The 14,025-nt window shown below is 32.8% G+C and overlaps 1 protein-coding gene and 1 pseudogene across 1 annotated transcript in view; one reads left to right on the forward strand and one right to left on the reverse strand.

The window, feature by feature from the left end:
• Positions 1-14,025, reverse strand: part of LOC137390437 (uncharacterized) — a 250,386-nt gene that overhangs the window by 52,270 nt on the left and 184,091 nt on the right. The gene's annotated exons all lie outside the window — the stretch shown is intronic.
• Positions 5,328-10,164, forward strand: LOC137391094 (uncharacterized; annotated as a pseudogene).

A 14,025-nucleotide genomic window follows, 5' to 3' on the forward strand; every position in this document is an offset into this window, starting at 1 on the left:
AACAAGTTGGTTGTCCGTATACTGCGAGTGATAGTCTACCATAAAAGGTTATGCAAGTGTCATAGATTGGAAAAGTAGCCTCAAAAGTATAAATATAAAATAGATGTAAAGCGCTTGTGTATAAGTTTGGTGATAAAGTGCTAATTTAATTCCTTCCAGCTTTAATATTTGTCGTTGGGTTATTATAAATAATTTATGAAGTAAGTTGGTTCTGTAAGTCAGTAATACTATTATATAGAGTAAGTTAATTCTATAAAAAAAAGTTGTATTATTATATATAGTAAGGTAGTTCGATATGTCGGTAGTACTAATACACTGAGTAAATTAGTTTTACAAGTCAGTAGTACTGATATACTGAGTATGTTAGTCTGATATCGCTTGCTAGGCCATTTTCCATCAGGTTGTACATGGTCATAGAGTTGTAATGTAACATTTTGTGACAACATTCATGTGGTGATTTTGTTTTATGACATACAACAATGCAAACAAATGCTAAAGAAGATCTCTGACACAGGCCAGGTAATCATCCATATATGTTTGGCTTTGACTATAATATTACTGAAGCAAATATTCTCTATTGGCATGAATTGGTTGATTTAAAAAAGTGACAGACAAGGTTTATCTAGCTGATTCTACTTTAGGCTTAGACCAAGAAACAATAGAATCAATAATTTCCTTAAAGAGTTGATATCATTAATTATAATATTATCAGTAATCAAACACAATACGGATATTCTACAGGTATCTAAGAGCCTCTAAAAATTTCAATTTTGCACAGCTATTTCATGCAGCATCTTTCATAGATTTTGGTCTATTTTATTGTCTTAGAATATTATTAGTTCTTGTAATCATTAAGGGCTTTTTCTTTTAAAAATAATATATGTACTTTCTATTGCTAGATCTTTATATTTGGTGGCTAAATACTGTGCTTTTCAAGGCATGAAATTCTCCTGCACGTCGATGTATCTCAAAAGTGTCTGCTGCCTATTTTACCACTGTCAGCTCTTTGGCAATCAGTGCATTTGTTTTTGAAATCGAGTCACTTATGATAGCCTGTGATGGCACTGCAAGAGATGACAAACAGGGGTAACGAGGTTAAATCGCTGTTATTCACATACAATCGGAAAATGAAGTGCAGAACACTTTCATAAATTATCTGGTGAATCAGGCCATAATATTTATAACACAATCATTTCCACCACACCAGCTGTCATGTCATTCATTTCCCGCTAGACCAGTTCTTTCACAAGTGTTTCTACTATTAAAATTGCTAATATTTCTATTATCTGTATTACAGGCATTAATAAAATAACAAGACCTGCTGACGGCTGTCTAGTGCTGTTATTGAAACTTCTTTCATAAACTATTAATCATTATTCCTCGAAGTTTTTCTGCTATCTTTTTATACCAAATGGAATAACAGAATTATGCAGCTGGTTAGGATTGCACAATAATCCAGGGCCTACAAAAGAGCAGACTATGTAACAACAAATGTTCTCTGATGTTACAGCTGATTCCGAAGTGACCAGTGATCTCTCCAGTGATCTCTGACTTTAGGGACTTGGAGAACAACAACTACAAGTAGTATTTATAAACTTGCAAAACTAAACCTTGTTTAAAACAGAAATTTGTATAAAATTAAAGCAAGTCAAAAAAATTTCATTAAATAATGTTTGCTATCTACGAACTTCTCTGAATAATTCTAAAAACATACAAAGTGAAAATATATGGCGGCTCCATTGAATATGCAATTAATGAAGTATTGAGTGTTACTAAAGTTTTATCACTCTCAGGTACTTCACAGCCATCAAGTATAAGTTAATGATACTCTTTGAACTAAGTTAAAACCATTGATCTGCAGCAGACATCATTTAGATCTATCCTAAGGTATATTTTTGTCATTATTTGTTGCGCCAATATTATACAAAAAACTTATCTAACGCACAATGCAGATTAACAAATGCTTGAAAAAAGATACTTCATCAGAAGTTTAATAGAGGTTGGTGTAGGTTGGAAGCACTGACACTCTTTGCTCCACATTAAATCTGTTTCAATGGAATGGAGTGTTTACAGACCGATCTTTAACTTTTTATCTTAATGAATACTACAGATGATCTAGGATAGACAGCTGTCAGAACTGATTGAATGCCTTTGCTAGCAAAATGAGTATTATGTAATATTTCAACCAGATGAGTATATAAAAACTATCCCATTTTACTTCAACATCCCGTTAAACCCCCACGTCCCTTATCTATATACTTGCAAAACTAAACATGTGTAAAACAGACATTTTTGTAAAAGTAAAGAAATTTGTCATTTTTTGTCATAAAGGAATGTTTTCTGTACACGATATTCTCTAAAAAACGCTGCAAACATACATGAGTGAAAGATATGGCAATACCATTGACCATGCAATTAATGAAGTATTGAGTATTACCAAATATTTATCACTCTCAAGAACTTTACAGCCATGATCAAGTATAAATCAATGAAATATTTTGAACTCAATTGAAACCATTGATCTTAAATTGGAAAAGTAGGTTCCAATGATAAAAATATACAATGTATGTGAAGTACTTGTATATAAATTTGGTAAGAAAGTAATAACATACTTCCTTTCAGCTTTAATATCTACCGGAGTGATAGTTTAACTAATTTATAAAGTATGTTAGTTCTATAATAAATCAGTGGTACTAATATACAGAGTAAGTTAGTTCTATAAGTCGGTAGTACTAATATATAGATTAAGTTTGTTCTATAAGTCAGTAGTACTAATATATAAAGTATGATAGTTCTATAAGTCAGTAGTACTAATATATAAAGTAAGTTAGTTCTTAAAGTCAGTAGTACTAAATGAATATATAGAGTAAGTTAATTTTACCACTAAGTACTACTGATAAACGGAGTATGTTTGATATCATTTACTAGGCCATTTTTCCTCAAGTTGTACATCGTCATAGAGTTGTTATGTAACATTTTGTGACAGCGTTTACGTTATGATTATGCTTTATGACATACAAAAACTACAAAAAGAAGCTAAAGAAGCCTATGACTCAGGTCATTTAGTCAGCCTTATTTGTATGGCTTTGATAATAATACTGAAGCAAACAATCTCTAATGTCATGCATTTTTGACTTTTTATAAAGTGGAAAAAGTTTATCTAGCTAAGTATGATTTAGTCTTAAACCACAAATCAACAGAATCAATCATTTTCTTAATGAGTTGATATCATTAATTACAATGTTATCTAAAACAATCAGTTACAATCTAATAATGCTACATAAATCAAAAAGTCTTCAACGATTTCAGCTTTTCACACCTATTTCATGCATCATCTCCGATAGATGTCGGTCTATTCTAATACTTCGGAAGAGTATTACTTCTTGTAATAATTAATGATTTATTCTTTTTAAGATACTAAATGGTACTTTCTATTGTTACATCTTTATTGAGTGGCCAAATATTGTGCTTTTCAAAGCATGATGTTTTCCTGCATGTCTCTGTATTTCACAAGAATTATTTGCTGTCTATTCTACCAGTGTCAGCTTCTTGGCAATCGATGCTATTGTTTTCGAAGTCGAATTATATGTGATAGTCTGTGGTAGCGTCGCTAGAAATAAGAAACAGGGGTAACTAGGTTAAATAGTTGTTATTTACATATGATGGAAAGATTAGGCGTAAAAGGCTTTTATAAAATATCTGGTGAATCATGCTGTAATATTTATAACAGTACTATTTCCTCCACACAAGCTATGATTTCATTTTTTTTCCAGCTAGACCAGTCCTTTCACAACTGTTTATTCTATTAAAATTGTTTATATTTTTAGTATCTGTATTTCAGGCACGCATAAAGTGACAAAATCTCCTGATGGCTGTCCAGGGCTTTAATGGAAACTTTTGTCATAAATGAATTAATCATTGTTCATCAAGTTTCTCCCAGATAATTTTTTATATCAAACAGAATAACAGGTTTATGCATATGGTTAGTGATGCACATTGATTCAGGGCCTACAGGCTCTAGAACATAATATAATAATAATACATAATATTGCCCTATCCCATTTCACCTCAATATCCCCTTGTACCTCCACTTCCCCTACCTATATAAACTTGCAAAACTAAACATTTGTAAAACAGACATTTGTGTAAAAGTAAAGAAATTTGTCAACTTTTGTCATAAAGGAATGTTTTTTGTACACGATATTCTCTAAATAATGCTGCAAACATATATGAGTGAAAGATATGGCGCTACCATTGACCATGCAATTAATGAAGTATTGAGTGTTACCAAAGATTTATCAGTCTCAATAACTTTACAGCCATGATCAAGTATAAATCAATGACATACAGTATGTTGAACTCAGTTGAAACCATTGATCGTCAGCAGACAACAGCGGGGTTTATACTAAAATCTACTTTATTTATTATTTGTGTTGTCAATATTAAACGGAAAATTAGCTAATACAATTCACATAAGAGTATACTTGAAAATAGAAACTTCTGCAATAGTTTAAAAATGGTTGGTGTAAGTGGAGGTTGAAAGCACTGACATTGTGTGATCCTCATTACATCTGTTTTGATGAAATGGAGTGTTTACAGACCAAACTAACTTTTTATCTTAATGAATACTGCAGATGATCTAGGATAGACAGTTGTCAGAACTGATTGAATAAACGGAAACTGATGCTCTGCAGAAGTATAAAAGCGGCTAGTCATGAATATCAGTCACTAGAAGGTGCTGCTGTATAAGGCAAGTATATTAATTATACAACTAGTCATTGATTTTACTTATCAGAGTAGAATGATAAATTCAAAAACCATATACACAAAGGTTTTTAGGAAACTTTAATATTTTAAACTTATAAAAATGTCTTTTCAGTATGAAGTTTGGTTTTACTGCAAATTTGTAAAATATTTTTGTACCGATACAAGTTGAGAAACATCAAATAAGATTCTTAACACCACAGCAATGAAAACAAAACAGGCTTGCTCAGCACACAGCTGTATGATGGCATTGTAATTAATCATTGACATTGATATATTCAGGTGTTCAGGTTACTTTGAAAATTGAACTTATTTAGTTAAAAATTATACAGTTATACAATTCATATGTAAGAAAAATAGTTTCAGTTAAAAGCATTGGAGAGAAATTTTGTAATAAATTCTCATATAAGAATTTGCTTTTCTGGTATGACTTATTATTATGTTATTATATTATGATTACCGTTTCGCATAGGATATAATATGTTGAGCAATAAATGTAGTGATTTAAGTAAAACTCATTATTTGAAGTATTTTATTTATAAGTTTTGTATACTAATTTTAGATTATATTATGGAAAAAGGCTGCGTAGTCAAGCAACAGAAGCGTAATGTCATCCAGGTACTGACTGTTGTTATAGCAATATCTGCTCTGGTTGTCTCTGTCTACTCCCAAATAAGTTACCAGTTGTTAAAGAAGGATGTTGTTCATTTAACCAGTAGACTAGATCAGCTAGAAGGAAATGGAAAACAGGTGAGAAGTTATGGAATATTTATATTACAATAACTACACTTGACCCTGGTAATAGCCAATTTTACAAGAGGTTATTGTAGACTGGTACAAGTAGGAGTGTATGGGAGAGTTTAATGACTTGTACGTTGTTATTACATTTTGAATGGTTGCATGAGAGTTTGTTTTCATTTTAAAAATCATTTCTTTTAAACATGTTTGAGTGTCTGAAAATGTAGGTACATATAAATGACTAAGCACTTGCAACTCTACGTGTATATAACTCACAATATGATAATTAAGCATGTTCAAAGTACACTGTGAAAAATCTAGACATTGGACTTAAAACATGCACTTTTGCCTTGCATAGATTCTTTTTTAGCATAAAACTTTGTTTATAGAAAAAAAATCAAGAATTGATGTCGCATCAATTGTTAAAGACTTAATCAAAAGATAAAGAAATTTGAGCTGTTCACTTATTGGACGAGAAGCTGTTTCAGATGCAGAGGTTTACAGGATTGTGATATTTGAAAACTTTATATTTAGGTGTCAATGATGTCTTCAACTGATCTGGAACGTACCATACATAAAAGATCAGCAGAAGACGAAGATGTCAGCAATGGTGTGCTTAGTCAGTTATCACCAGGTAAGTTAGCAAAACTCTGCAAGCACTATAGCAACATTTTAATAGATTTTTTATTTTCAGTTTTTTATATCAAAGCAATATATTTAGCAAGAACGTTAGTTCACGACCAAACACCAGCGAAGCAAATGTTTGGTCGTGAGATATGATAAATGCATAAGCGCACACAACTCCTGAAAAATTATCCGTCAACGGCCATTACCAAGCCCTTGTACAATAATACCATCAAAAAAGGTAACCGTTTTTGTGTAAAGTCGTTTAACTATAATAATGATACAAACACATATAAACATATTTAAATATGTTACCGAGTCTTTGAACAGTTTCTGCAATATCTTAAAACTCACCCATTTGATCAGATTATACATAAATAGACAGATTAATTTGGCCTAAAATCGCAATAAAAACTTGACAAGCTTTTCTTGATCAAAATTAGGACCGGAAAAGGAAACACCGATAAGGCCGTGCGACAAAGAGTAGAAACCATTCACCAGAAAAACGTGCACATTTCACCAGTCTATGGCATTGTCTAATTGCCGAAGGTTTCTGTAATTAACGTAGAAGTACTGAAAAGTAACGTTTCTTTTTTGCCGATTCTACCGGACTCTGACAATTTGGATACTTATAATGAGTTAATTAGTATTCCAACTGATGTCCAAAGCAGTGAAAGTACAGGAAATGACGATGATATTTTTCTAACAATTCTTATAAGATTATTACAATATTTAATTATAAGAATGATCTTTTGGTTTTATAGGATTATTATAAGATTTAATTATAAAAATATAATTATATTATATTTTTATAATTAAAAATATAATATAATATACCCGCCTGTGTATATTACACAGCAGCATACCATTTTCTAATATTGTATTTCTTCTATAGCAGGGAAGAGACATATAATCTTTTCCTGTCATTATTGTTGTTTGTTCTACATAATAATACCCAGTACATTACAGCTATGGCAGCTACCATTGCAATTCTTCTATTGCACTGGAGTGTCATTTGACTGCTAATATTGCATTTCTCAACCGGCAGTACCCTTTCTTGTTCCATTATCATTTTGGTTGAGGGCTGTATGACAGGGAAATTTTTAGTCAGTTTGTGATTTTCATACAATTTGTATAACCACATACGATACTTTAATGGTAGATTTGTTTAGTCACCTACAGTACATGTAGCTCTACATCAGATATATGTTTTTTTCAAGTAAAATTTGGTTATTGTCATGGTAATATAATGAGAAGGAAGTTGTTTTCTCAATGCATTACTAACATAAATAGATAATTCTCAAATGATTGATGAGAATCATAGAAGTGTGCATTACAAAATTTTTTAAATGACCTCGGTATATCATAAACTGAAACTACTTTGTGCCTGTGAGCTTGAAAAATTTCCGTTACAAGCTTTAGCTGCTCAAAATATTGAAATTTAAACTTCAGTTTCACTTAAGATTAACTATAAAGCATAAATAAAAATATAAACCTTACTGGCAAGATCAGTGTTGGTAGAAAGAATATAGCTTCTCAATACAAATAAACTTTAGGGTAGGTTGAATCAGAGTTAGATATAGGGTGAGTATTAAATGTAGGTATACATGTATATGTTGGTGATGTCAGTAGAGTTACTAATGAACTTGTTTGTATGTCTAATAAAAAGTCGTTGACAGACAGAAGATAAGTGTTTGGAAACTTGAAATTTATTTTCTTCTTATCTTAATGCTGATGTGTTTTGTATTCCTAAAATACTCACTAGAAACTCCTAAAAGCTTTAACAACCTGTGCTCATGCAAAATTTCAGCAAAAAAAGGAAACAAAAACCTTGTCGCATATTTTAACCATAGGACAACTGCCATACTTGAGAGGACTTCCTGGGAGAGATGGAAGGGATGGTAGAGATGGTAGAGATTGTGAAGAGTCAGATTTGACTGACCTAAGAATGAGGGTTGAGAAATTGGTAAACCAGACCGAGTCTGTTGTAGCGCGACCATCTGAGAGGCATTCTGATACTGGTATGTTTCTGATATTTAGCAAGTCGAGCACCGTTGTAAAAAAATATGATGTCAATGAAAAATAACACATTTCAAATCAGTTTAGAGTAAAGTATTTACAGAGTGAAAAAGTATTGCATCACCAAGCTTTACACTATTTCCTGAGATAAAAAACACTGTTATTATTTTCAGAAGAACTCCTACAAGAGTTTAACCAAACAATTGCTCATGGATTGCTGACTCTCCTCCAAAGTAACAACAGAAAGTTGGAAGAAATTGAAGAGCAACTGCAAGTAGATGAGGAGAGGAGTGAACCCTCTTCAGCAGGTTAGTTGAGTCTCTCTTTTTGCAGTACACTGTAAAAAGTTACCTAGAATGTTGAAGAGTTGGTATCAAAAAGAATTTGAAATAACCAGAACTATTATTTTGAAACCAACAGAAAGTTTTCTCATGGTAGATGTAATATATGATCTATGGTAGAATACCGATAAATTCTCAATTTCCTGTTTTGTAAAAGATTTAGGTACAAACCGGAAAAGTATGAGACTTAAGTCTGGAATAATCAAAAATGGAAAACTAGACCTTACTTTTATAAAATTTGAAAATTTTGCAACGTGAAACTTCATCATTTTGTAGCTGACATACAACCAGCTTCTGGAGGAGGAAGTTCGTACATCAGATGGGGCAGAAAATCATGTGGTAATTCTTCAGAGCTCCTCTACACAGGTTGGCTGCAAAAAATATCCGCTTCCTTCTAGTTCCTTGCTGCTAGCTTTATCAAGCCGAGAATGAGATTTGCAATTTATTTGATTTATTATTATTTGGCGAAATGATCAGAATATATTGTTTGTGTATTCAGTTATTTCAAGTGCTGAATATTATGGCAGTTAATATTTAATAGTTAATATTTGAAAATTTGTTGATGTGTCCTACAGGGCTAGCAGCAGGGCAACACTATACCCATGAAGGAGGCTCATCTGTCTATACATGTCTTCCTTCAGAACCAGAGTATAACTCATATTTAGCGGGTGATCAGGGTAAGTACATATATGGAGCAGAGTACCAGACCAACTCATATATATTTCCTAGCCGTATGCACGACTAGAATGTACCCTGTTCTCGATGCTATCTTTCGAGCAGGTCTACAACTATTATGATACCTGCTAAAAGAACTTGTCCATCATCTTGGAATAAGGTGAAGTACCATATATACATGTACTCTTACATAAACCTCTCTTGCATATAGGCTGATATTAGAAAGAACATTTTCAAAATGGCAATTTGGTTTAATAAATTTGGTGGGTTCATGTGTTTTATTTCATATACCCTTAAGCCGAAGCATGCACATAAGCAAGGAATAGATTAATTTGCTACCTTCATACAAAATAAAATAGCACCATGCGGTATTTTGTAGCAAGTTTTCTCAGCTGCTCAGTTTGACACAAGATGTGTTTTAGCATAAATGCTCTTATCATCATAGTACCACAGTAGAAATAAATTTGCTTTCTCAAATTTATTACAGGCATAAATAGATAAAATTAAATGATAAGATGCAGATCAGAAACAAAATAGACTAAAATTCTCATTAAAATAAATAGGCATATGTAATGAAGTTAGTAAATATGGAAATGTTAGTAATTAATAAATATAAAAAACTGAGCTCACATTGGTTTAGGAGTACGAAGGATATCTGATGTCAGGGCACCGCAATCACAAAAGAGCGTATAACTATGTATGTATGGACAAAGAACCAGAAGCCTTAACTGGACTACATGCTAATACAGATGGAGCACTGTTCTATTTTGTTCAAGGAAGCTGCAGCCAGCTTGGATACTGTCCACCTTATATTCAGGATGCTGAATTAGCTTGCGTTGTTTGTTCTAAGTAGCATATTTCATGTACATCGAGTTTATGAGTTAACTAATAGTGACATTGAACCATTATTAACTTCCTATTTTCTTAACTTTGCTAGCAGGTTATATAGCGTGTTATGCCAATGAAAGATATCGACGACATATAAACTCAAACAACACGAAAACCCGAATATTACTTCCAAATATACTAATATTTCTCTATTAATCCAAAATATTCACCCATGTAATTATTACTAAACAAAATATGGAAAAAGTACATTATTCTATAGTAGTGTAGCCTATACAAAATATATAGAAGTACAATATAGAAATATAAAAAATACTTAGTGGTATAAAAAACGTTGATTCTGTACTTGAGTACAGACTGACAAAATATTTTAGAAGTCATGTACCTACGATTCAACAATACACAAACTTGTTTTTGAATCTAATGTGCCACTAGCATATCTCTTAATTTGACCAATTTTTAGAAAAATATAATTCAAGTATCAACATTTAACATAGTGGATGTGTTCTGTTGTTTTACAGTTGATACACTTTTTGCTTGCTTAAACTGAGTTATGTGATACTTTGTTAGCCAGAAATAACTGCTCTGAAACTTAATGCTTTAGATACTAACTTAACGTTAGATATTTGACGAGAATGGAATTTACTTTGTACTTACCTTGTAGTAAATTTTGTTTTGAATAAGATACATTTTACAGTAAAATGATACCTGTTTTTATATCCAAGATATTGCTTAAATACAAGCGGTATATCGGCTTTTCGAAAAGTTCGATTTATTAATTCAGGCAGAACAACCATTCGGTATGGTTTTAATGCGGTAGTGAAAGAGTTAAATGATCTCTCTTACAAACTAATACAATGTCTAAATCCACAACAAAAATCAGATGCACCACCAAATGAGTATAGTCAATGATGAAAACAATAAAAACATTAAAAACACCAACTCTAAAAGTGCACCAACAGGGGGTAAGACACTTTAATGTAAACATGAGTAATTGATGAACACTTAATGCTTTGCAAGGTAAAGCTTTAGTGTAAAAGCATCAAAACTGAACCATTGGCCTACTGGAACCCTGCCACAAATGTGGCAAGACCATATCCAACTCCAGAAGCCTTTGGCCTACCAATCAACTATCAAACTTTGCACCTGCTTTACAAATGGCATGCTCAAAGATGCATGGACAGTGTTATATTGCTTCTTGAAACAGGGACGGTGCTGAGTGGATTAGGATGCAAGCATAGGATCAGCCTTTTTTGACTAACTAATTGCTCAGAAAAAGCTAAATAGATGATCCATGTTATACCATATAAACATGGAGGAGCACAACAAACTTGCTGATGAAGGTGGTTTTTTACCCAGCTTCTCAAAGCAGCACAATGTCAAACAGAAAAGACTAATAACCATGGCCATAGCTAATGTGACCTGGCTACTTCTCTATGAGATGATCCAACTGCCAGCTTGATTGTGATAAGTAAATACTGAGGTTTTTGTAGTGACCAGATCAATGAAATTCCCATCTTAAAAGTGCTGAGCCTGGTGGCCCACTAATGCTTGATAGAGTCCCGGCAACTTGTAGCTCAAACGGACAGAAGATATCTGATGCACACAGATAGACACGGATTCCTGCTATGAGAAAGATGCGGGTAGTAAGAGACCTGTTGATTCCAACCTAAACCGATATGGTCATTCTATGATGAATTGCCACCCAAATTTACTGTTCATAAAACCTGATAGTGGGTTGCCCAAGGGTCCCTGTTAGCTAGGAGCTTCAACCAGCCTGTCACAGGGTAGTGTAGTCACATGGTGCCTATATCTCACCGAGCAGTTCAAGTTCACATCAAACAGTAAAACTTTGTGCTTAGAACTTGAAAGTAGACTTACTGCTCTACACCATTTGGAGCTACAGACCAAAATATTTTAAAAGCGAGAGCGCAAGAATCTGGGGCGCTAACTCATTTAGAAAACTCACGGGTGACAAAAAATGGAAAAACTCTCATTAGGCCAAATGACTCACCAATCTTTTCATGTGGTACCAAACACTTTTCAGCAAGGACTAAGAGGCATGGACCAAACTTACAAGGTGGAACACTCTATGCCACTAAAGGAAATAACAAACTACTTTGGCTCCTACGTCCACTGATGCCCAAAAGAGGCCTCAACAGAACAGAAGGTACAATACCGCTTGAAAAACGGCTCATTGAGCCGGTTCCAAGTGCCTGAAGCTAATGTGTTGTTGTGCTAAAAGAAAAAAGGTGAGTGTGATTGAATCATAGTAGTTGCAGAAGACTTCAAATTGACTTGCATTGATAGGTGAAATGTTTTGACTGCTGGAAAGGACAGTCTAGCTCAAAACTTGCTCGACGCTGTAGCAATGTATTTACCAAAATATATGATTGTATTAAATGAACAAGTAGCTTGATTCTAATACAGAAGTAAAGTATTTTTACTAAAACATATATGTTATTCAATGAGTGCGAGTAGTATGGTCTTTTACATATTGACTCAATACAAACCAACGAATTCTTCATTGAACTTTCTACATCTATGTTAATAGGGCCAGTAAGAGAAAAACTCAAAAAGACTAAGTGACTTGGAGCAAGATGATGGCAGAAATGAAAAAAAAGTGACTACCAGCCTTTAAACTACCAAGAAACAGATTCGCGAGTGAATTGAATTCATAAACCGTCTGACCAACATATTAGAAAAGACTATGTTGGTTCCAAGGACCTTAGTCTTGTATTTTTACTTTAGCTATTTTTACAGTGCTTATAATTTGTAACTTTTGGTTTATACATTAGTCATACCAACCCCTAAATTAGCATTTTACATATTTTATGGCTTCACTCCAATATTATTATATTAGTAAGACCACCAAGTAATTTTTTTCCAATTTGGTGTTGATATAACTAATGCTATTTTGTTTACTTTCCATGGTGCTTTGTGAAAAGCTAGTTGTAAAATATGACCATTGCTTCCACAGTGGAGATTGCACAATAAATAAGAATAAAATACGTTCTTCACAAAATCAAACAAAACAGGCATTTGACACCAGATAAGACTGGCTTAGATCTTCCATATTTTAGTTTAAAAACATTTTGTCAGTTTAGGTCTTATAATTTTTTACAAACTGAGTTACCAGTCTCGATTGTGTCATGGTAAACAAAACACCTGTTTGAGTTTGTCGGGCACATGAATGGCATTTGTCAAGAGCTCAGTCACAAAATTTAGTTATAATTTTGACAATTTATAAAGTTTGATGTTTTGGAAAGTGGAAAATCCTCACCGTAATTCTTTGAAAATTTTTAAAATATTTACTGTGACTTATAATATCAGACAGAACCACAAGAAATGTTTGCCTTCTTGTTTTATTTCTTCTAAAGTCGATACAAATTTAAAGTTGTTATACAAAAATTTAATTAACATTTTAACGGTGATTCACTCGTGTAATACTGGTAATAAGAATTCAAAATGTATTAAACCTGATTTTGACAGTTTTGGGCTATTGATGTTGCAGGTGATTAGAGCTTTTTGCAGTCTGGGAGTTTCCTTTTGTAAGAAAAACTAACTTTTAAACTTTTTGTTACTCATTAATTCCACTCTAAAATGAGAAACTCTTGTGACTTACTGTTTGTCAAATTCAGGTCTTTGCCTTTCCTCAGAGTTGGTGAATCTCAACTGTCGCAAATCAAAATTACATGATATGTCATATGGGAGGGAATTTATTTATGAAATAGTAACATACTAGTAACCATACTCAACATGAGATGAATCAAACACAAAGTTAGATTACTCACCATTCAATTGGTCATCACTAGGATTCTCTTCCAGCATAACATGTTTTTATTCGAATTTAATGCTCTTTCCCGTATAATATTTGCCTACTAGTCCAAACCTTGGTAATTTATTTGATACATCTACTATCATTCATCTATCTGTTTTTTTTTGCGTTTGAATCCAAATTCTTGACAGAAACCTGGCTTACAGCATTGCAATTCTGATAAATACATAATGTCAGCTG

Source organism: Watersipora subatra, chromosome 3, assembly GCF_963576615.1.
Source record: "Watersipora subatra chromosome 3, tzWatSuba1.1, whole genome shotgun sequence".
Classification (NCBI taxonomy): Eukaryota; Metazoa; Bryozoa; class Gymnolaemata; order Cheilostomatida; family Watersiporidae; genus Watersipora; species Watersipora subatra.